We start from the raw sequence: 23668 nt of genomic DNA on the forward strand, positions 1-23668 counted from the left end.
TTGGGTGGACCTCCCACAGTGGGAGCTGCCACTCCACACACACCAAACAACACACACACACACGCACACACACACCCCTCCTGGTGTTGGGAGGGGAACAGGAGAAAGGACAAAAGAAGCAAGAGACGAAGAGAAAGGAGGGGGGGAGGGATGCAGGAAAAGGTGAAATAAAAGGACAAACCCTAATGTACCCACTGATTCTAAGGGACAAAATCCCAGGTGCAGAATAAAATTCTGCCTCCCTAAGCTTGTGTTTTCCATGCCTAGAATTCAACTGTCACCAGATGGATCAGACTGAACAGGTTTCAAACCTCGAGGAGGCTCTTACCTTCTAAACAGGGACGGCTGTTTTCTAGTAAAATCAGGAAAACGGAAGGAGAAAAGTCGAAAGAGGTTCCTCCTGGCGCTCACGTACGTGAACCCGAATACTCTCTCAGTCCTCAAAGAGAGACCTGGAGAAGGAGACTTGCTGAAGCAAAGCCACAGGGGTCTCTGAGGTTTCTCTGATCCCTCGTCCCTGTCCTGCCTGGCTGATGTCAGCATCTCTCTGTGAGGTCACCACCTCCCCACCACCTTTGACCAATAGTCTGAGGTCCTGCAAAAGCCTTTGTGATGTCACTGCCACACCCCTCCCTTGCTGTGCTAATGTCCTGCCACTGGCCAGGCACTTTGGAGGTTTGAGCTACTCCCTTGGATCACCCCACTCAAGGAGCGTTCGTTCTCGGAAGCAAGCTGGCTAGACAGGAAAACATCAGACGCTGCTCCCAATGCTACACTCAGTTTTTCAGAAATTAGTCGACTTTATGGCCAGAAGAGACCATTAGAGCATCTAATCTGATCCCCTGCATATCACAGGCCTCCTTTATGACATAAGAGCTACTTTTGGGGGCAACACATTCCAGAAAGGCAGCTAGTCTTCATTAAATGACATCAAGAGATGGAGAATCCACCACTTTCCTTGGTAGCTTGTTCCTGTGGTGAATCATCCTCGCTGTTGAATATTTGTGCCTTAGTTGTAATATGAATTTGTCTCTTTTCACCTTCCAGCCATTGGGTCTTGTTATGCCTTTCTCTGCGAGATTAAAGAGCCCTTTCATACTCAATCTTTTCTCTCCATTAAGGCCCTTCAACACTTCAATGAAGTCACTTTTCATTCATGAAGGACCCCCCGCCGCCGAATTGCCGCCGAAGACCCAGAGTGGAAGAATCTCCAGAGGCCCGGACCCCACGAGAGTTTTCCAGAGCTCCCGGAGTTAGTGAAGGACCCAGCTCCAGGAGCCCCAAAAAACTCTTGTGGGGGCCCCTGCGGGGACCAGGGCAAATTGCCCCACTTACTCCACCATCTGGGCGGCCCTGATGGGACCTGGATCTACTGTTATTTCAGGACTCCTGTGAGTCCCTCAGCTGGTTGGTTTGCACTCTGCTCTTGGGACTCTCTCTCCTCCTCCCTCCCTGCTGCTCTCCTCCCCTAGACATTGAACCCAGCCCTTGCTGCTGCCAACACCAACTGGCAGAAGGGCCTATAAGTCCCCTGCCTGAGGGGAGGCCAATGCATGTGGTCGGCCATAAGCAATATGATATTTTCTGTCTTATTCTCTATCCCTTTCTTAATGATTCCCAAGATTCTCTTTGCTTTTTTGCCCGTCGTTGCACACTGAGTGGATGTTTTCAGAGAACTATCCGCAGTGACTCCAAAATCCCTCACTTGAGTGGCAACAGCTATTTTTGGCCTTGTCATTTTATATGTATAGTTGGGATTATGTTTTCCAATGTGCATCACTTTGCATTTATCAACAAATCTGTCATTTTGTTGCCCTTTCACCAGTTTTGTGAGCTCTTTTTGTAACTCTTCGCAGGCTGCTTTGGACTTAACTTTCCTGAGTGGTTTTGGATCATCTGCAAATTTTGCCACCTCACTGTTTACCCCTTTTTCCAGATCATTTATGAATATGTTGAATAGCTCTTATCCCAGAGGCCCTGGGGGGCACCACTATTGACCTCTCTCCATTTTGAAAACTCACAATTTATTCCTACCTTGTAACCAGTTATTTACCCATGAGAGGACCTTCCCTCTCATCCCATGAGAGTGTAATAGAGCAGAATAGGGCTTCCTTGGGAGGGGGAGTGAAATGAGAATATATCAGGGGGTTGTGAACATTTATTGTCCTGGTGAAAAAGTGTGTCTGATACTCAGTCTTTGCTGTTCCTGCCAGCTGTGACTGCTGAGGACATTTTCCTTCTCTACTCCAGGGTCTCTCTTCTGCCAGATTCTCAAAAAGTCAGGCCCCCTGCAGACTATGGCAGAGCAGTTTGGTAATAGGCTGCAGGACTCACCACGTAAGAATGTAGCTGCTGTAACCACTTGACTGTCCATGGGCCAAATCCTGCAGCCCTGGCAGCCCAGGAGAACCTCCCACTGATGGTGATGGGAATTGAGCCTTTGTAACTAGCTGCTGGTACCTGAGGTCTCAGCTATGGATTAAACTGGTGGCAAACACAGCTTCAGCCAAAGAAGTGAAGGCTGTAAGTGAAAGAGCAAAGCCGGCCATCCGGGGAGCTGCTGCAGTCCTGTCACCACAGCTGGAAGGGAGAAGAGGAAAAACTCCCTAAAGTGCTGGGAGCAGCCCCGAGAAAAGGAAGTTTGTCAGTGAGATCAGTAGCAATAACTGTGAAATGAAGGAGTGCTTTCTCCTCTGTGCTGACATGGTTGAATTGTGTTGCTTTACTGTGAGAATAAGCTTTAAAATATCCTGTTCCAATTTCAGGATGGGTCTGTAACCATAATCAGTCTCTGTGGGAAGTGGCCTCTAGATAGTGATCTTTGGGCAGAGCTGGCTGAAGAGCCTTCCTACTCACCAGGAGATCCTGGTTTGGCCTGACAGTTCTTCCTTGCTGAACCTGGCTTTTCTGTCAGGCTCCTTTCTTTTATTTCTTCTAATGAAAAGAAAAGACCTCACTGCACAATCCTTGTAAGTGCTTGTTCAAGACACAGAGACCCTTCCTTGCAGCTAAGTCTTAGAAAGTGTTAAGTGGTAAATCTGGAGCTGATGGAAAGGTTACCATGACTCAGAGTTGAGCTGAAGTTGCTGTGAGTGGAACACAGAGCACTAATCAGTATCTGATCACAGCAGCTTGTGGGAGAAGCGCATGTTAGAAGCCCTCTGTCAGCTCAGCTGTGGCTTTCTGTGCATTGAGCCAGCCTGCTCAAGGTCTGCAAGTCTTGAGGGAAATGGGGCACATTTTTACTTTGGAATTTGAAGGTGAGCTCTTGGACCATCAAGTGTAGTGGTTGCAAATGTCCTATTGGGGAAGGCACCATGGCTTAGTAGGCTAAAGCACCTGTCTAGTAAACAGGAGATCCTGGGTCCAACTTCTATAGCTGTTGTCTCCTCTGCTCACATTTTCCTGTGTCCTTCTAGGAAACAGAAGAGACCTCCCTTGACGATCCAAGTAATTCCTTGTGAAGGGAAAAGGCTTCTTTCCAGCGGAGCGTTGGAGAGAATCAAATCCTCAGTCTGGAGTTGATCAAAAGGCTATTGGCATTGGCAAGGAGGTTGCTCCGGCTGCAATATGTTGTGACAGGAGAGGCTGTGTTGGGCACCCATGCGATTCGCTGGGGATATCTGTGCACAGAGCCCCTTCTAGAGGGTTCTCTGGAGGGCTTGCAGGAAATGGAGAATGACTGTCCTTTCACCTTTCATGTTATTGTTGATGAAAAATGGAACAGTTAGGGGAGAAGTCCCAGAGCATGGCACCATGGCAGAGCTTGCCAAGAGAGCTGCTGGATAAAGAGCAGATTCAGGATCCAGTATCCAGTGCTGCCTTGCTGAACGTGCCTCCTCTTGTCACCTTTTGGTCAATCTTTTTTGTTAACGGAGAAGCCCGACTCTGGCTAGCCATACAAATGCTTGCAAAAGAAACGGGTCTTTTTGCTGACAACTGTCAAAACATGGAAACAAAGTCAAGGTCACTGAAACTCATCTTGCATGTGCAGTTGTTGAAGCTACAAAGCAGAGCACTAAGCACAGTATTACCACAACTGGTCACAGCAGGATCTCTGTGTGGTGGGATCTGTGGGGTACAAGCCCAAACTGTGGAACTGCTCTGTCCTCTTCTCTCTCCAGTCTGGGCTGTGTCTTACAATGCTGCACTAGTGACAAGCAGCAAAACCCCCTCCGTGTGCTGTGATCACTCAGCCAACAACATGCAGCAATGCACCCAACTAAGTTGCATGAAAGTTCTGTAAATCACTCCTCAATTATACATAGAGAGACACCAACATATCTCCCCAGCCCTCAGCCTTGCACCTCAGAAATGTACCGTCTTACACTGCTCAAAACCTCTTGAAAAGTGCAAGCTCATTAATTAATTCACCACTTCCTCAAAAATAAAGTGAATATGCACCAGCCTTTTTAATCTGAGCAGCTTTCCCAAGCACTTTGGACAATTTCACAAGTAAGTATAAAACATTAAAATAAGTTTATTAACTACAGAAAGATAGATTGTAAGTGATTATAAGTGTTAGGCAGAGAGGTCAAAGTTGGTTACATAAATGAAAATATCAGAGGGGAGCCGTGTTAGTCTGGATCTGTAAAAGCAGCAAAGAGTCCTGTGGCTTCTTATAGACTAACAGACGTTTTGGAGCATGAGCTTTCATGGGTGAATACTGTGGCAGAGCTCTGACCTTGCTCCCGTGGGTCCTGCACTTCTAGGCAGTTTATGCTGCCTCAGTGGCTCACTGTGACCCTCCACGTAGCCCTTCTTTCTCTAGGGCCAGGGTTACAGTCTACTGAGCCCTGTTCATCATAGGCTGCAATGAGGTTGGTGAGAGAACTCCCACAGTCTCTGTTCAGCCTCCTGTCCTGACAGGGACCTGACTTCCCCTTCCAGGAGCTGTTCCTGTAGTGGTGGGTTGGGGGGAACCCGGGCCCGCCCTCTACTCCAGGTTCTAGCCCAGGGACCCTAATGGTAGCAGTTGTTGGCAGCCAACCTTTCACTGCCAGAGTTGCTGCATTTCCCTGGGCCACTTCCCCACAGATCTCCTGCTTCTCCCTTACCTTAGGGCTCCTTTAACGATGGTTTGAGGGTGTCTTCAGTAACCAGCCCTTCAGCCGCACTTCCTCTCCTCTGGCTCCCTGACTCTTCCCTGCCTGACTGGAGTGAGCCCTTTTTATAGTATCAGCAGGGCCTTAATTAGAGTCAGGTGGTCACATTAACTGAATGGCCTCACCTGACTCTTTACAGCTTAATTAGAGTCAGGTGTTCTCATTAGCCTGGTGCAGCCCCTGCTCTGGTCAGTCAGGGAACAGAAAACTGTTAATCCAGTGGCCAGTATATCTGCCTTCTGCTATTCTGCTGTACCCACCTGGCCTGGGTCTATCACAATGCCCACTTCGTCGGATGCAAGTCTTGCATCCGACGAAGTGGGGATTCACCCACGAAAGCTCATGCTCCAAAACGTCTGTTAGTCTATAAGGTGCCACAGGATTCTTTGCTGCTTTTATAAATGAAAATAGAATCTCAGTGTGACATTCTATACCTTTGGGGGAGCGGCTGTAACCCCCATATTCCTCATTTTCATATAATCATGATCTTACATATAGAGCATGACTTGTAAGATATCAGGGGAAAGGATATGATCTGCTGAAAGTCATTTCTCTACCGATCTATGTATACCATTCATGCATATGAAGTTATGAGAATTGTGTAGTGTGGTTGTCACTATGCTGTAAGTTGGGGGAATCAGCCATCACCTGCATGAGGCCACACACGGGGAATTGCTCAGCCTTGCTTGGAGAGATGCAGTGATGCTCACCTGACTCTGAAGAGGGCCACAAAGCCAATGGGGAAGAAAGGACATGATAAAAGGAGAGACATTCGCTATGCTTTATCTCTCTCTTCCACCTACAGCCATCACCACACCAAGTGACTGAAGAGCTGATGAAAGGGGAGAGCCTGGCTGAAAAGCAACCAGCCAGCCTGTAGTGAGAAGCATCTAAGTTTGTAAGGGCATTGAAAGGGTTAAGATCAGCTTAGAATGTGTTTTGCTTTTATTTCACGAAAACAGTGAGGAGTCCGGTGACACCTTAAGGACTAACAGATTTATTTGGGCATAAGCATTCGTGGGTCAAAAACCCACTTCCCCAGATGCTTGGGGTGAAAATTGCAGATACAGACATAAATATATATTGGAACATGACATGAAGGGAGTTACCTTACAAGGGGAGAACCAGTGTTATAGGCCAATTCAGTAAGGGTGGATGTGGTTCACTCCCAATAATTGATGGGGAGGTGTCAATACCAAGAGAGGGAAAATTGCTTTTGTAGTGAGCCAGCCACTCCCAGTCCCTATTCAAGCTCAAATTAATGATGTTAAGTTTGCAAATAAATTGTAACTCTGCAGATTCGCTTTGAAGTCTGTTTTTGAAGTTTTTTGAATGGCTACTTTTAAATGTTACTGAATGTGAATATAGAACAGGAGTACTTGGGGCACCTTAAAGACTAACAAATTTATTTTAGCATGAGCTTTCGTGAGCTGCAGCTCATGAAAGCTCATGCTAAAATAAATGTGTTAGTCTCTAAGGTGCCACAAGTACTCCTGTTCTTTTTGCGGATACAGACTAACACGGCTGCTACTCTGAAACCTGAATGTGAATATGTGAATGGGTTAGTGAATGTGTAAATGCATTAGTGCCTGTGCAAGTCACATATGGTCTAGTGGTCAGGATTCCTGTTTTTTCACCCAGGCGGCCTGGGTTCAATTCCCAGTGTGGGAACAGTCCAGAGCTTTTGCTCAGAAGGGAGGGAGGAAATGAAAGGAATGGGAAGGGATCCTGCCAGCAGGGGAGTTGGACAGTGTTCAGAGGGGATCCCAGAAGTGGGGGTGGGGGCAGTAGCATAGCTGGCGGGATTCAGCAGAAGCAGCCACTTCCCATCAGGCTGGCAGGCAGAGAAGCGGCGTCTGCCGGCTGCATGGCCAGAGGAGCCGTAGGACGGCAGCGGCAGGCTGGTGTGGAAGCCGCGCCTGCCAGCTGGCGCTGCCCACCACACGGCTGGAGGAGTCGCGGGACAGCAGGCGGGTGTGGAAGCGGCGCCTGCCGGCCGGTGCAAACACACCCAAGCCCTGGGACAGGAGCCGGGGACAGGCGGCAGCGCAGGAGGGAAGGTGAGCGGGTGGAGGGTCTGGTCTGGTCTGAGGGGGAGCCAAGGGGGCGTGGCCAGAGGGGGAGCCAAGGGGGGGGCGCCTTTTTTATGTTTTTTGCTCCCCCTATGCTGAAAACCTGGCTACGCCACTGGGTGGGGGGCAGAGCTCTGAGGGGAGATCAGGGAAGGATCCCGGCTGTGTGGGAAGTGGGCAGCATGGAGAGTCCAGGCCTGGCATGGGGAGTGGGAAGAGGGAATGTGTCCCTCTAAACTCACCACCGGCAGACTCGGCAGGACTGGAAGAATTATGTGTTTGTTGGTAAATGTCAATTTCTGTGTAAACACACAACCCAATGGCAAAATATTTCCATTGATAATAATCAAAATTGACAGATGGGCAAAGTAAGAAACATGCTGCTTGAGAACGTGTCCTGTTCTAATCCATTAGGGGACCCTTCTGCCTTAGGCACCACCATGTGGGTGTTTCATTTCCCTCCCCATTTTCACACAGAAACACAATTTCCTTTGTACAGATCCAAGAACAGCAAAACCTCCCTGTGTCTCTTGTCTGAGCCAGGGCATTCGATTCCATTGAAACCTTCTCTCCTGCAATGGCAATGGTCAGACAGAGGGGACGTGTCCACCTTCCCCCACCACCCCCGGCAGTGAGATATTCCCTCTCCTCTTCATGCTGCTGTTGTTATTCCATGAGTTATCAAGGATGGAATAAAAAGCTGAGTTTACTCCAGGGTGAGGAAAGAAAGGAGCCACCAACTCCCTGAAAAATCTCAGTGCCCAGAGAAAACCTGCCCTGCTATTGGACTCACAGAGGTGCTGGCGATATGACGGGAAAAGGGACTGTCTGATTTGCCAAGGCAGGGAATGAACAATCTACAGCAACATCTTTAACCACAAACACACTCTAACCATGCTCCAGCCAGTAGGGAAATGGGCAGGAATTCTTGCTGTTCAGCCATGGCCACACGTACAGAGCTGCACAGCAGTGAGTGTGCTGGGGAAGCTGGTCTGAGCAAACCATTGGAAATGACCCTTCAGTGAGAACAGAACCAGAGTGTAGAAAGGCCCCTGTGTTAAGTGGTTGTGGCTGAGGGCTTAGGGAGCTGGGCTAGAAAACCATGGGTGTCTTTCAGTGGAGGCTTGATTCTTTCCAGCAAGGCAAGGCTGGTGTGTGGTATCTTCATGGTTGTACTTTCAGTGTCAGACCACACACAGACACAGTGCACCAATTATTATTATTATCACCCACAGTGCACCAAGTCTAGACGTATTCAGAGGCTAAGGACATGTCAACATTTCAAACATTGAGTCTATGTCACTGCAGCTCATTAATGGAGATGCTCTATGCCAGAGTTTCTCAAACTTCCTTTCACTACAACCCCCTTCTGCCAAAAAACTTACTACATGGTCCCTGGGAAGGGAGGTGGAAGGATGTCGTATCTTATACTGACATGTGCCAACTTCTCATAAACTCAAGGCTGGATCTGTGGGAAGAACGTCTCCCTATAGAAGAGACTAACACAATAGGAACAGGGATTCTTTGTTCAATCTGTAGCTCTGAACAAGACACAATTCTTTAGTTCTTAGCTCCAATACCTGGCAATTTGCTGACCAGGCCTATCTTAGCAAGCAAGGCTTTCTGTTTACCCCAGCTTTCTCTTAGCTGATCACGATTTGCTAGGCCTCTGGTCCCTTGACCATATTCTGGACGTTGGGTCTGGAAAAGAGCTGGCACAATCCATAGACCAGGTTGTTATACAAAATGCACATGGATTTTAACCCTTCACATTCAGTAATGGCAAAGTTCTTGGTTCAGGCTTGTAGCAGTGATGGAATAAACTGCAGGTTCAAATCAAGTCTCTGGAGTCCATCCACAGCTGGGATGGGTCATTCAGTCCTTTGTCTAGAGCTTCAGTTTGTAGCAAAGTCCCTCCAGGGGTATGAAGCAGGATTGAAGACAAGATGGAGATGAAGCATCAGCCTTGTATAGTCTCTTGCCATGTGGTCTTTGCTTTCTTTGTCTCAAGGACACTCTATGCAGCATGTGGCATAGAAAAACTTAAGAGTTCTGTCCACAGGCAGGTCCCTGCATACCTTGCTGAGGCACAAGGCGTATCTGCCTTCTCTCAATGGCAGGTTGTATAGCTGATAGTCCTTAATGGGCCATCAAGCAAGCTAGGCAGAACTGACACCAACTTGTATGGCTGGGGAGTTCCCTGGAAGCATAGCACAAGTTTGAAATATGGGCAGCATAGAGCCAATATTCATAACGTCAACTACAAAAATGATACACATCTAGAGATATCATCATTATAATCAGCCAATCAGAACCTCTCCATAGACCCCTTACATGACAACCTTTCTAACATATTGGCTGCAAATATAGAACAGTGGTCCCAATGGTGATCTATGCAGTTACAGATTATGTCAATAACATCACAGGAGGTGACACAGCATCAGTGAGACTGATACTGGAATACTGCCTCCAGTTTTGGTGTCCTCATTTGAAAAAGATGTTGTGAAATTGGAGCTGGGGCAGCAAAGAGCCACCAAGGAAATTGGTGGATTCTCCATCTCTTGATATCATTTAATGAAGACTAGACGCCTTTCTGGAATGTGTTTGCCCCAAAAGTAGCTATTGTGTCATACAGGAGGCCTGTGATATGCAGGGGGTCAGATTAGATGCTCTAATGGTCTCTTCTGGCCATAAAGTTGACTAATTTCTGAAAAACTGAGTGTAGCACTGGGAGCAGCATCTGATGTTTTCCTGTCTAGCCGGCTTGCTGCCTAGAATGAACGCTCCTTGAGTGGGCTGATCCACAGGGAGTAGCTCAAACCTCCAAAGTGCCTGGACAGGGGCAGGACATTAGCACAGCAAGGGAGGGGTGTGGCAGTGACATCACAAAGGCCTTTTGCAGGACCTCAGACTATTGGTCAAAGTTGGTGGGGAGGTGGTGACCTCACAGAGAGATGCTGACATCAGCCAGGCAGGACAGGGGCGAGGGGCCAGGGAAACCTCAGAGAACCCTGTGGCTTTGCTTCAGCAAGTCTCCTTCTCCAGGTCTCTCTTTGAGTACTGAGAGAGTATTCGGGTTCACGTAAATGAGTTCCAGGAGGAACCTCTTTTGAGTTTTCTCCTCCCCTTTTAGTGATTTTACTAGAAAACAGACATCCCTTTTAGAAGGTAAGAGCCTCCTCAAGGGAAGGAGTGTCATGTGGGTGTCACATTCAGATGGCGGTGTCCCCCCTCCCCGCTTTGTAAGGAAGTTCCCACCACCCTGCTCTCTGTTCGCAGTGTGGGAGAGAGCAGCATCCACGGCAGTAATTTGCTCCTGGCTGCCAGAGCAGAGCAGCAGGCTCAGCTGTCAGAACTTCCCAGAGCGATGAAAGGGGAGGGGCCCATGGCTCTGTAGCAGGAATGCAGGGCAGGTGAGTTCACCGCGGGCATTGTGGGATACTGGGGAAGGCCAGTTATGGTGATATAATGAACAGCAGAGTCTACTCTGTTACTTTAAGTTTGCTGCAAAAAGCTCTAGCCCTCTCATCGAAGTCATTTTATTTTGTCAGCAAAACAGGGCAGTTTTGTCGCCAGATGTGGCATTGCAGTGTGTGCACCAGCCAGAAGCTACCAACCGAGAGAGCGTTGTGTGTTTTTCACACACCTGAGCAATATAATTCTGCTGAAACAACTTTGTAGTGCAGACATGGCCAAAGATTCACTCACACACAGCTTGCAAGGAAAATGTCACCTGCTCCTCTGCTTTGGAGAATCCAAACACAAGCAAAGCTTCTCAGGCCCTGGTAGCAATGGCAGGGAGTCAGGTGTGGGCAGACACTGTGTTTTAATCACTCACAGGCACCATGGCTTAGCTGGCTAAAGCATCTGTTTTGTAAACAGGAGATCCTGGGTTCAACTCCCAGTGGTGCCTGGTTGTTGGGGCACCAGGTATTGGCTACTGTCAGAAGACAAGGTTCAGAGCTAGATGAGCCTTTGGTCTAGCCCAGTGTGGTTTTCCTTATGGTTTAAATAACACTCACAGGCACTGATTATAGAGTTACTGAACGTTTGGGAGTTAGGAGCGGGTAGGTCAGTGGTCCAGTCCCCACACAGATGACACCCTCCCTCTGGGACAGGGGCAGGTCTGAGCTGTCACCCAAATGCTCATTGTGGCTGCCAGAATCTGTGAGCAGCTTGTTTAGTTTACGCCAAAGGTTGAGTCCTGCTTTGTGCACCGTGTGTGAGAATGAAAATCCTAAACCGCCCTTTGAAATAACAAAAGCAGCAGGACGTGTTATTGTCCCTGCCCCAAAGCAGACAGACCAATGGAGAAATGCCGTCGAGTCCAAGGTGATACTCCACTGTCATTTTACCTTTTTTGCTTGCTAAACTCCTTCTTATCTGCCTGGCCCAGGCTGTCCTCTGCCTCAGCTGCTGCTCCCGGCCTGCTCTAGAGTCAAACACGCAGGGCCCCAGGGGAACAGAGGCTGGGACAGGGCAGCAGCCTGGGCTGGGCTGGGAAGATGCTGGGAGTTCTCGTTCCCTGAGAACTGGCCTGGCTCCCTTCTCAACAGCAAACAAATCAATTCCACGCCCCCTCCCCAGAAAAACCAGCGTGGAGCCAAGGGCAGCAGGGGACGATTCCCTCCAGTTCCCACCGAGGCAGGAGAGAACCCAGGGTGTTTCTAGCAGAGCTTATGGAACTGAGATGGGGAAACCAGCCTTTAATAACAGGCAGTTCCAGTTTAAGCTCAGTGTTTTAACAATTTCTACAACATTAAATAACCCTTCAATCGTAGTGTCACCATCCGTAACATTGGTTCAGCCTTATAGGTTCCTAAATGAAAACTAAACATCTCTTCAAATCCAAGGGAGTGGAGATCAGTCAGTGTTCAGAGTCATCCCACATAAAAGAACCAGGTTGTCGTACATACTGGCCCCATCATGTGGCCATGGCCTTTCCCTCCTCTCTGTTAAAAGTTTTAGTATTTTGCACAGAAACTTTCTTCCCTCAGGAAAGACCTGGGAACCAGGGCTGCCAGCCAGACAAACACCTTTAAGAGGCGGTGTCATCTGTCAAAAAATGATCTCCCTCCTTCAGTTCAGTGACACCCTGAAATGTTACTTATCAGGGCAGAGCCAGAGGATTGAAAGCAGCTACATCAAACCCCTGTGTAGCTAACTGGAATGAACACAAACACTCCCTGGTATCTGAAGAGATGTTTAGTTTTATTCTTGGTAAACTACAAAACTAAAGGGAAAGGCAGTCGTGCCAGATATAAAGAGTGAAACACGAGACAATCATCATAGTTATGCCCATAGTGCAAATTATTTCTAAATTCTTCTTATTATCATTGGTGTATTATTTTCTCTGCTGTCTAGACATTGACTATATCTTGACCAAGAAATTTAGATCTTAATAAAATAATCGACTATCCCTGGTTAAGGCAATGGACCTGATACCCACTGGGGTGTCCCTACACAGGTTCAAGTACTAACAACAGTGGCTGCCTTTTAGCCATAGATTTTAATCAGGGCAATAAATTGATACGAACTCCTGTAAAATCATTTTCCAGCCTGACTCCTTCACCCACATTTGTTAGGGCATTGGGCCACCATGTGAACATTTCATTTCCCTCCTCAATTTCACACAGAGACACAATTTCCTTTGCACAGATCCATGAACAGCAAAACCTCCCTCTGTCTCTTGTCTGAGCCAGGGCATTCGATTCCATTGAAACCTTCTCTCCTGCAATGGCGATGGTCAGACAGAGGGGTCGTGGCCACCTTCACCTCTGACAGTGAGATATTGGCTCAGCTCTTTCTGCTGCTGCTGTTAGTCCATGAAACATCAGGGATGGAATGCAAGGCTGAGTTCAACCCCCTGAAACATTTCAGTGCCCAGAGAAATCCTGACCCCGGCTGTTGGAATGATATGGTGGAGATTCGAATAGGAAAGGGACTGTCTGAATTGTCAGTGTGGGGAATGAACAACAACCTATAGCAATGTCATTAACCACAAACACACTCTCATCCTGCTCCAGCTGGAAGGGAAATGGGCAGGAACTCTTGCTGTTCAGCCATGGACACACGTACACTAATGCAGCCGTGAGTGTGCTGGGGGAGCTGGTCTGAGCAATTTGAAGTGACAATTCTGTGAGAACAGAATCATGGTGTAGTGAAGTAACTGTACATTAAGTACTTGTGGCTGAGTGGTTAAGGTGATAGACTAGAAATCCATTGGGGTCTCCCCACACAGGTCTGAATTCTGCCAACTATGGAGGCATTAGTATGTTGCTAGTGCCTGAGTGTCCACAGAGCAAAACTGGCGCCAGATCTGGTCTCACTATGAGGCTGGCTATACTTAAAATGCTGCTGTGACACTGCTCTAGCACTATGGAGTAGACAGCTGCTACAGTGACTGAAGGGGTTTTCCATCCCTGTAATAGCTACATTGACAGACCAATCTTTCCTTTCATTTAGCACTATCTAACCACGGCTTAGGTCATCTTAATTATACTGGTTTTGGGGTTTTTCACACCCTGAAAGACCATCATGCTCTACCAACTGAGCTAGCTAGATTTAAAGTCAGTCAACTGCCCAGTCGCAGTGTAGAAGGAGCCTGAGGGTGTTTATTTGTGAGCTGAGATTCCCTGTCTGACATTTGCATTTTTTCCTGGTTTGTTATGTCTCCAGCGAGCAAACCGGAGCTGTCACAAGGCTGGTTAGATGCTGCTTTCTAGACCAGAGAGCTGGGGTTGATGTAGCATGCTGTCGCCATCAGCTGGTCAGAGTAACCAGGGTGGGAGGGTGGAATTTAGGATTCTCCCACCAAGGGGAGGTGCTGTTGGACTCATCTAGTGGGGGAGAGTCTGAGTCTGAGTTCCCCACACGCCACACACACATTTTCACAGGGAATCAGGTCCCCTGGGGAAAAACTCAAAAGAAGCCCAGGCCCAGGAGTGTCAGAGAAGGGAATCACTGTTTGCCTTGAGAGGTGAATTCGGGAAACCTGCAGGTCCTTAGATCCCTCCAGCGCCTGATAGAACCATTTGTGGGGAAGGTCTGGGGAAGCCGAGGAGGCAAGGAGACGGGAAAAGGGCTTGCAGCTGTTGTGCAATCCCCATGCTCCCAGCAGAAGGGTCCGGGGGGCTCAGTGCTCAGAACTCACAAGATGGCAAAGCTCAGAGCCTTGTTACACGGAGCTTTTTTTTTCTTCACTTGCAATGTAAAGAAATCCATGTTATTTTCCTTATTCCCCCATCTTCCCAGTGTCTCCATGGCAGGGCTGGCTCCAGGCAGCAGCGCAGCAAGCAGGTGCCTGGGGTGGCCAATGGAAAGGGGAGGCTTCAGCGGCAATTCGGCCCTCTCAGTCCCTCTCAGAGGGAAGGACTTGCCACCAAAAGTGGCAGCGGTAGAGCTGCCATTGATTGCAGCTTTTTTATTTTTTTTTTCGCTTGGGGTGTCTCCATGGCAGGGCTGGCACCAGGGCAGAAAGCAGGTCCCTGGGGCGGTCAATGGAAAGGGGAGGCTTCAGCAGCAATTAGTCCCTCTCAGAGGGAAGGACTTGTGGCCAAAAGCGGCAGAGGTAGAGCTGCCATTGATTGCAGCTTTTTTTTCCCCCACTTGGGGTGGCAAAAACACTGGAACTGGCCCTGCTCCATGAAAGACAATTTGTTAAATCCCAGATGAGTGGAGTTATATCAGTTCTCAGCCTGAGCCCTTAGGTCTTAATCCTGAGGATATTGTCCCATCACGGGGCCATTTCCCGCCTCTCTTTCATACAGAAGCACAATTTTCTTTGCACAGACACAGGAACAGCAAGATCTTTCTCTGTCCCTTGTGTAAAGTAGGGGGCCAAATTCCATGGAAACAATGGACAAGCAGGGGGCCCTGGGCACATCCAGCCCTGGCCGTGAGATGTTCCCTCCCCTCTTTCGTTATGCCCCTGTTGTTATTTCATGGAATGTCTGGGATGGGGAAAAGCTAAGTTCACTCCAGGTGGAGGGGGAAAGAACCCTGAAAGTCTCAGGACCCAACCCCTGCTACCAGGATCACCAAGGTGCTGGGAATCTGCATGGGAAAGGGACTCTGTGAATTGTCAAGGTGGGGAATGAATAACAATCTACAACTAGATCCACCTCATTAACCACCAACACAGGCTAATCCTGCTGCCGATAGAAGGGAAACTGGGAGTGATTCTTTGCTGTTCAGCCATGGAAACAGTGACCCAATTGCACCGCAGTGAATGTGCTGGGGAAAGCTGGACTTCACAGGCAGGTGGCAATAGCAGATCCTAGAAACACCTGGAGCTCCCCACACCACTGCTGCCACCAGGGTCAGGTGTTGAGCGACTCACAGCGCCCCTCCCCTCCCATTCCCTTCCAGCAGGGGGTGGTAGCACCCCTCACCCAATGCAGGGGAGAGGGCTGAGTGTATCTCTGCACCCTGAGCTCAGGGCACCCACTCTCTCTGCCCCACACATCGAATCTGGCCCTGCTGCAAAGTGACCCCTAAGAACCAGCAGCCTCAAGGACCGCAGGTTTGGCCCTCAGAGCAGGGAATGTGTCCCCCAGGCTGCTCTTAGGCCACTGGATGCTCTGGAAACAAGAGGGCTCTGAGTGTAACCCAGGGGTCAGCAACCTTTCAGAAGTGCTGTGCCGAGTCTTCATTTATTCACTCTAATTCAAGGTTCCGCATGCCAGTGGTACATTTTAATGTTTTTAGAAGGTCTCTTTCTATAAGTCTATAATATATAACCAACTATTGTTGTATGTAAAGTAAATAAGGTTTTTTAAAATGTTTAAGAAGCTTCATTTAAAATTAAATTAAAATGCAGAGCCCCCAAGACTGGTGGCCAGGACCTGGGCAGTGTGAGTACCACTGAAAATCAGCTTGTGTGCCACCTTTGGCACATGTGCCATAGGTTACCTACCCCTGGTGTAACCCATAGCAAACAAAGGCTAATTGTGGATGTAGGACAGTGGTAGAGCACATGCTTTGCATGTATGAGGCCCTGGGTTCAATCTCCAGGTTCCTTTTTCACCCTGCTGCTTTGCTCATGCCCAGAGGGGATGTGGCCCAGCAGTCTCCCTGCAGGAGTTTCAACCCTGCTCAGTGAGGGGCAAGTGCCAATTGCATGGAAGGTTGGGGGCGGTTTCTGCTCCTAAGTCACCTCAGTACATGTAAGATTCCCATCCGCTGTGCTGCTTGGGACAAGGGTAGATGAGAAGGGCGAATCCTCCACTGTCACAGATTGAAGTGTTACTAGAGGAGGTTTTGGAATTAATTGATAAACTCAACATTAACAAGTCACCAGGACCAGATGGCATTCACCCAAGAGTTCTGAAAGAACTCAAATGTGAAGTTGCGGAACTATTAACCAAGGTTTGTAACCTGTCCTTTAAATCGGCTTCGGTACCCAATGACTGGAAGTTAGCTAATGTAACGCCAATATTTAAAAAGGGCTCTAGGGGTGATCCTGGCAATTACAGACCGGTAAGTCTAACGTCGGTACCGGGCAAATTAGTTGAAACAATAGTAAAGAATAAAATTGTCAGACACATAGAAAAACATAAACTCTTGAGCAATAGTCAACATGGTTTCTGTAAAGGGAAATCGTGTCTTACTAATCTATTAGAGTTCTTTGAAGAGGTCAACAAACATGTGGACAAGGGGATCCAGTAGACATAGTGTACTTAGATTTCAGAAAGCCTTTGACAAGGTCCTCACCAAAGGCTCTTACGTAAATTAAGCTGTCATGGGATAAAGGAAGGTCCTTTCATGGATTGAGAACTGGTTAAAGGACAGGGAACAAAGGGTAGGAATTAATGGTAAATTCTCAGAATGGAGGGGGTAACTAGTGGTGTTCCCCAAGGGTCAGTCCTAGGACCAATCCTATTCAATTTATTCATAAATGATCTGGAGAAAGGGGTAAACAGTGAGGTGGCAAAGTTTGCAGATGACACTAAACTACTCAAGATAGTTAAGACCAAAGCAGATTGTGAAGAACTTCAAAAGATCTCACAAAACTAAGTGATTGGGCAACAAAATGGCAAATGAAATTTAATGTGGATAAATGTAAAGTAATGCACATTGGAAAAAATAACCCCAACTATACATACAACATGATGGGGGCTAATTTAGCTACAACGAGTCAGGAAAAAGATCTTGGAGTTATCGTGGATAGTTCTCTGAAGATGTCCACGCAGTGTGCAGAGGCGGTCAAAAAAGCAAACAGGATGTTAGGAATAATTAAAAAGGGGATAGAGAATAAGACTGAGAATATATTATTGCCCTTATATAAATCCATGGTACGCCCACATCTCGAATACTGTGTACAGATGTGGTCTCCTCACCTCAAAAAAGATATTCTAGCACTAGAAAAGGTTCAGAAAAGAGCAACTAAAATGATTAGGGGTTTAGAGAGGGTCCCATATGAGGAAAGATTAAGGAGGCTAGGACTCTTCAGTTTGGAAAAGAGGAGACTAAGGGGGGACATGATAGAGGAATATAAAATCATGAGTGATGTGGAGAAAGTGGATAAGGAAAAGTTATTTACTTATTCCCATAATACAAGAACTAGGGGTCACCAAATGAAATTAATAGGCAGCAGGTTTAAAACAAATAAAAGGAAGTTCTTCTTCACGCAGCGCACAGTCAACTTGTGGAACTCCTTACCTGAGGAGGTTGTGAAGGCTAGGACTATAACAATGTTTAAAAGGGGACTGGATAAATTCATGGTGGCTAAGTCCATAAATGGCTATTAGCCAGGATGGGTAAGAATGGTGTCCCTAGCCTCTGTTCGTCAGAGGATGGAGATGGATGGCAGGAGAGAGATCACTTGATCATTGCCTGTTAGGTTCACTCCCTCAGGGGCACCTGGCATTGGCCACTGTCGGTAGACAGATACTGGGCTAGATGGACCTTTGGTCTGACCCGGTACGGCCTTTCTTATGTTCTTATGTTCTTATGTTCTCCAGCACTGTAGGGAAAGGTCCCATCTGCACAGACTGAGAGGCCAGGAAACAGAGGGTCAGTCAGTGCTCAGAGAGGAGGGAGGTCAGTGATTTACACCCACCAGGGGACACTGTCTTTTTGAGGTGAGTGCAGCTTGCTTGGGATGGTGCTGACGATGGGTAGAAAAAAGGCTGGAGTCAATGACTGATGAGACCACAGAAGGGGAAGGGGAATGGCAGCCCCACAGAAGGTCCTGGGTGCTCAGATGCCCCAGTTATTGCACCCTGGCCTGTCGTAGAGAGAGAAAAGACCCAGTGGGACCCAGCCCCCCTACAGTGATCCCATGGATAAGAACTTGGCTGGGAGTGGGGTGAAGGTTCCCTCTGGGGAAAGGGGAGCTGAAATTCCCCAGTGTCCTGGAGTTTAAGCAATGGAAGCTTCAAACCCTGCAGGGGTGTGGGCTGAGGTGCATCAGCAGAAGGTTGGGCTGGACAGGGGCGGCAGGTTTGGATAATTTTTGGTGTTGCCCAGAATGGGACCAAGTCCTGCCCCACCCCACCCCACCCCCACACAGGGCCAGCTTTAGGCCAATTCTCCTGATTCCCCTGAATTGGGCCCCACCCCTAAGAGGGCCCCGTGCCCAAGCCCTGGTACTGCATACTGGCAAGAGCTGGTGCGCTGTACCAGGGTGGCCCGGCTTCCTCAGGGGGCAATTTAAAGGGCCTGGGGCTCCCAGCAGGGGCTGGGATAGGGCTGGGGTAGGGCTGCAGGGCGCTGGGGGCTATTTAAAAAGTCCAGGGTTCCCATTGCTTCTACCGCCCCGGCCCTTTAAATAGCCCCCAGAGCCCCACCGCTTCCCCAGGGCTCCCACAGCTATTTACAGGGCCGGGGCGGTAGAAGCAGGGGAGCCCCAGGCCATTTAAATAGCCCCCAAGCCCCGGGCTGCTGCTGCTACCCCGGTGCTGATGGAGGGAGGAGGGGGAACTTACCGTACAGGGTGGGCTGTACCCTCTGTACCTGCACCCCCTGCCCTGCCTCCAGCCCCTGCCTCCAGCCAGCCCCACACCCCCTGCCCTGCCTGCACCAGCCCCTGCCTGCACCCAGCCCCACACACCCTGCCCTGCCTGCACCAGCCCCTGCCTCCAGCCAGCCCCACACACCCTGCCCTGCCTGCACCAGCCCCTGCCTCCATCCAGCCCCACAACCCCTGCCCACACCCAGCCCCTCACCACCCAGCCCCACACCCGCTGTCCCCAGTCAGCCCATCTCCAGCCAGTCCCGCACCCCCTGCCCTGCCTGCACCAGCCCGTGCCTCCAGCCAGCCCCACACCCCCTGCCCTGCCTGCAGCCAGCCCCTGTCTCCAGCCAGCTCTGCACCTCCTGCTCACAGCCAGCCCCTGCTGCACACCCTGCCTGCACCAGCCCCGCACCCCCTGCAGCCAGCCCAGCACCCCATGCCCTGTCTCCAGCCAACCCCTGTCGTGCCCCCTGTGGCTCTGCCTGAAGCCAGCCAGCTCCCCACACCCCCCTGCCTGCACCAGCCCTACACCACCGGCCCCGCACCCCCTGCCCTGTCTCCAGCCAACCCCTGCTGCACCACCCTGCCTGAAGCCAGCCAGTCCCGCACTCCTCTGTCTCCAGCCCTGCCAACCCCTGCCACACGCCCCTGCAGCCCTGCCTGAAGCCTGCCAGCCCCACACACCCCGTCTCCAGCCAGCCCCGCACCCCTTGCCCTGCCTGCCGCCAGACCCTACCTCCAGTCAGCCCCTGCCCTGCCTCCAGCCAGCCCCATGTCCACTGGTGCCTGCAGTTCCCAGGGCAGTAACCCTGCACACTTGCTTCAATGAGGGGGGCAGGGAGCAGCTGGGACCCACACATGTGCACACCCTAGGGTGACCAGACAGCAAGTGTGAAAAATCGGGCTGGGGGTGGGGGGTACTAGGATCCTATATAAGAAAAAGACCCAAAAATTGGGACTGTCCCTATAAAATCGTGACATCTGGTCACCCTAGCACACCCCCAGGGAGTGGCGGGGACCCACACATGTGAAATGGAGCTCATTTCTGGTTCAGGCCCATCTTTTTAAAAAAGAACTTTAGGTAGGGTTAACATACATCTGTATTTTCCCGGACATGTCAGGCTTTTTGGTTCTTAAATCACTGTCTGGGAGGAATTTTTAAAATTAAAAAATTTAAAAATTCCTCCTGGGAAAATACAGACACATGGTAACGCTATTGGTACAAAAAATACATACTGTGGCACATCCCTTAAATCAGAACTTTTTATAGGGAACCGGTTCCTAAGAAATGAAAGTCTTATAAATTTTTAGTTATCCCTGCCGGGGCCCGGCTGAAAATGACTGCCCAGAGTTCGAGAACTGTCCCTGTTCTCATTGGACAGATGGGGAGAAGCCTGAAGTACAAAGAAGGGAAGTGACCTTCCCAAGGGCCTACACAGCAAGGTGGTGACAGAGCCAGAAAGAGAAGCCAACAGTCCTGACTCCTGTTCTAATGGACAAAAATAAAACCCAGAGAAAGGGATAGAGCCCAGGAATCGAGATGGTGGGGAAATTTCATTGAAACCATTTCTGTCAGAAAATCCCCTTCAGACTAAACCAGTTTGTTTCTCGAAATCAAAACAAGTGAGATGAAAGTTCTTTGCAAAAATATTTTGTTGCAAAACAAAAGCATCTCCTGTTTGTCACAGTGTGTTAAATTGTCTCGTCGCACACAAAGAGGAGACACTTAGATCTCAAACATTAGATAAGATGCTTCAGTCTGAGCTAAGTAATTGCTGCTCTTAACAATTTCAAAATAAAAAAATACAAATCAAATAGACTATTTCAGCTATTTTATTATGTCATAATCTGCTCTGAGTAAACGTGATAGGACACCGCATATTATGCACTACTCCTAGTGACACTCTCCAATGGATCCCCACCCACCGTGAGGTAGGTAGGAGAGGATCATTATTATCCCTACTTGAAAGAGGAAGAAGTTAAGGCTGAGAAAGGAGAATTGACTTGTCTTAGGTCACACAGCCAGTCAGTGGCAGAGTTGGGAATAGGACCCAAGAGCCCTGATTTTCAAACTAACCATCGGATCTTGAATTTCAGACACTGAATGACCTGAATAAAGTGCTCTCAGATGAGCTCCAGACCAACAACAGTGCACAATAAATATTCAGCAAGTATTTGAGGAGAACTGCAATGTTAGAGAGAATCATGAACTGCTCAGAGACAATTAATGCAGAGGAGCAGCAAAATTCATCAAACATATGACTGGTTCTGACTTATTTCCTTGGGCTTAAAAGAGAACAACAAGGACCTGAGTCTCCTCCCTGTCAATAACCCCCTGCTCAGCCAATCAGGTTAGAGACTGAGGACGGGAGGCTGAGGGTTCTCGCCCAAAGGATGGTCCAGGTCACCGGTGGGGATCACTGCCCGAGCACTATTTCAGCCCCACATTTTCGGGTGGACCTCCCACAGTGGGAGCTGCAGAGCACTCCCCTGCAACACACACACACACCGCTCCTGGTGTTGGGAGGGGAACAGGAGAAAGGACAAAAGAAGCAAGAGACAAAGAGAAAGGAGGAAGGGATGGATGGAGGAAAAGGTGAAACCAAAAGGACAAAGCCTAATGTCCCCAGTGATTCTAAGGACAAAATCCCAGGTGCACAATAAAATTCTGCCTCCTTAAGCTCGTGTTTTCCATGCCTAGAATTCAACTGTCACCAGATGGATCAGACTGAACAGGTTTCAAACCTCGAGGAGGCTTCAACCTTCTAAACAGGGACGGCTGTTTTCTAGTAAAATCAGGAAAAGGGAAGGAGAAAACTCGAAAAAGCTTCCTCCTGGCACTCACGTCCGTGAACCCGAATACTCTCTCAGTCCTCAAAGAGAGACCTGGAGAAGGAGACTTGCTGAAGCAAAGCCACAGGGGTCTCTGAGGTTTCCCTGGCCCCTCACCCCTGTCCTGCCTGGCTGATGTCAGCATCTCTCTGTGAGGTCACCACCTCCCCACCACCTTTGACCAATAGCCTGAGGTCCTGCAAAAAGCCTTTGTGATGTCACTGCCACACCCCTCCCTTGCTGTGCCAATGTCCTGCCCCTGCACATGCACTTTGGAGGTTTGAGCTACTCCCTGTGGATCACCCCACTCAAGGAGCGTTCGTTCTAGGCAGCAAGCCGGCTAAACAGGAAAACATCGGAAACAGTTCCCAATGCTACACTCAGTTTTTCAGAAATTAGTCAACTATATGGCCAGAAGAGACCATTAGAGCATCTAATCTGACCCCCTGCATATCACAGGCCTCCTGTATGACACCAGAGCTACTTTTGGGACAAACACATTCCAGAAAGGCATCTAGTCTTCATTAAATGACATCAGGAGATAGAGAATCCACTACTTTCCTTGGTAGCTTGTTCCTGTGGTGAATCATCCTTGCTGTTGAATATTTGTGTCTTATTTCTAATATGAATTTGTTTCTTTTCACCTTCCAGCCACAAGCTCTTGTTATGCCTTTCTCTCCTCAATTAAAAAGCCCTTTAATACCCAATCTTTTGTCTCCATTAAGGCCCTTCAACACTTCAATGAAGTCACCTTTCAATCTTCTTTTGATAAGCTAAACAGGTTGAGCTCGTTCAATAGCTCACTAGACGGCATTTTTCTCCAGCCCTGAGAACACTTTGTGGCTCTTTGGTCATCAGACTCCTGAACTGCAGCTGGATGTGGTTCTTCTTCTTCTGCACAACATAGCTCCCGGAGAAGAGGGATCTGCAAATGTACATTCGTATGATACCTTTGTTTAACTGATGAAAACATAAACTAGACACTTAGACGATTGGATCTGATTTCAGCTGATGGACAGCTTTGCTAGGTTTTTGTGCATTTGGACAGCAAAATGTTGAGTGTTTACATTGTTATCAAGCACTCCTGTATAGAGGAGCCCCTGAACAGAATGGAGAATGGAAATGAAAATGTTTAACTTTTTAAAAAAAAAGAAAGAAGGTTATAAGACAACACGGGGGGTTGAACTGAGGACTATTTGAACTGCAGTTAAGCACTCTAACACTGAGCAATATCCCCAATGACAACAGGAGTATGGAATCATGATGTCCAGCACTTTGAAGGACAGACCCTGCTTCATCGAGCTCCTTTGCCATTCCCAGACCACAGGTGGTTTTCAAAATGGGGTTTGATTAAACTTCTTAAATGTGGTAAACACCACAGCTTGCACACCCACCGATATAGCTTCTCCCACTGACATAGCTGCCACCTCTTGGGAAGTGGATTAACTACACCCCCAGGAAAACTCTCTCCCATCAGCCTAGAGCAGTGGTTCTCAAAAACTGTGGGGCAAGACCCCAAAGTGGGTCATAACCCTGTTTTAATGGGGTCGCCAGGGCTGGCATTAGACTTGTTGGTGCCTGGGGCTGAAACCAAAAGTCTGAGCCCCACCACCCAGTGCTGAATCCCTCAAGCTCTGGTTTTGCCCTCCCCCAACTGGGGCAGAGCTCAGGCTTTGTCTCCTCTGCCTGTGCTCAGTGTA

General features: G+C 48.8%; 1 non-coding gene across 1 annotated transcript; it reads left to right on the forward strand.

The window, feature by feature from the left end:
• The first annotated feature begins 11016 nt into the window (after positions 1-11016).
• On the forward strand, positions 11017-11090 carry TRNAT-UGU. Its single transcript has one exon. It is a non-coding gene; the product is annotated as a tRNA-Thr (tRNA).
• Positions 11091-23668: the final 12578 nt, after the last annotated feature.

Source organism: Mauremys reevesii, linkage group 12, assembly GCF_016161935.1.
Source record: "Mauremys reevesii isolate NIE-2019 linkage group 12, ASM1616193v1, whole genome shotgun sequence".
Taxonomy (NCBI): Eukaryota; Metazoa; Chordata; order Testudines; family Geoemydidae; genus Mauremys; species Mauremys reevesii.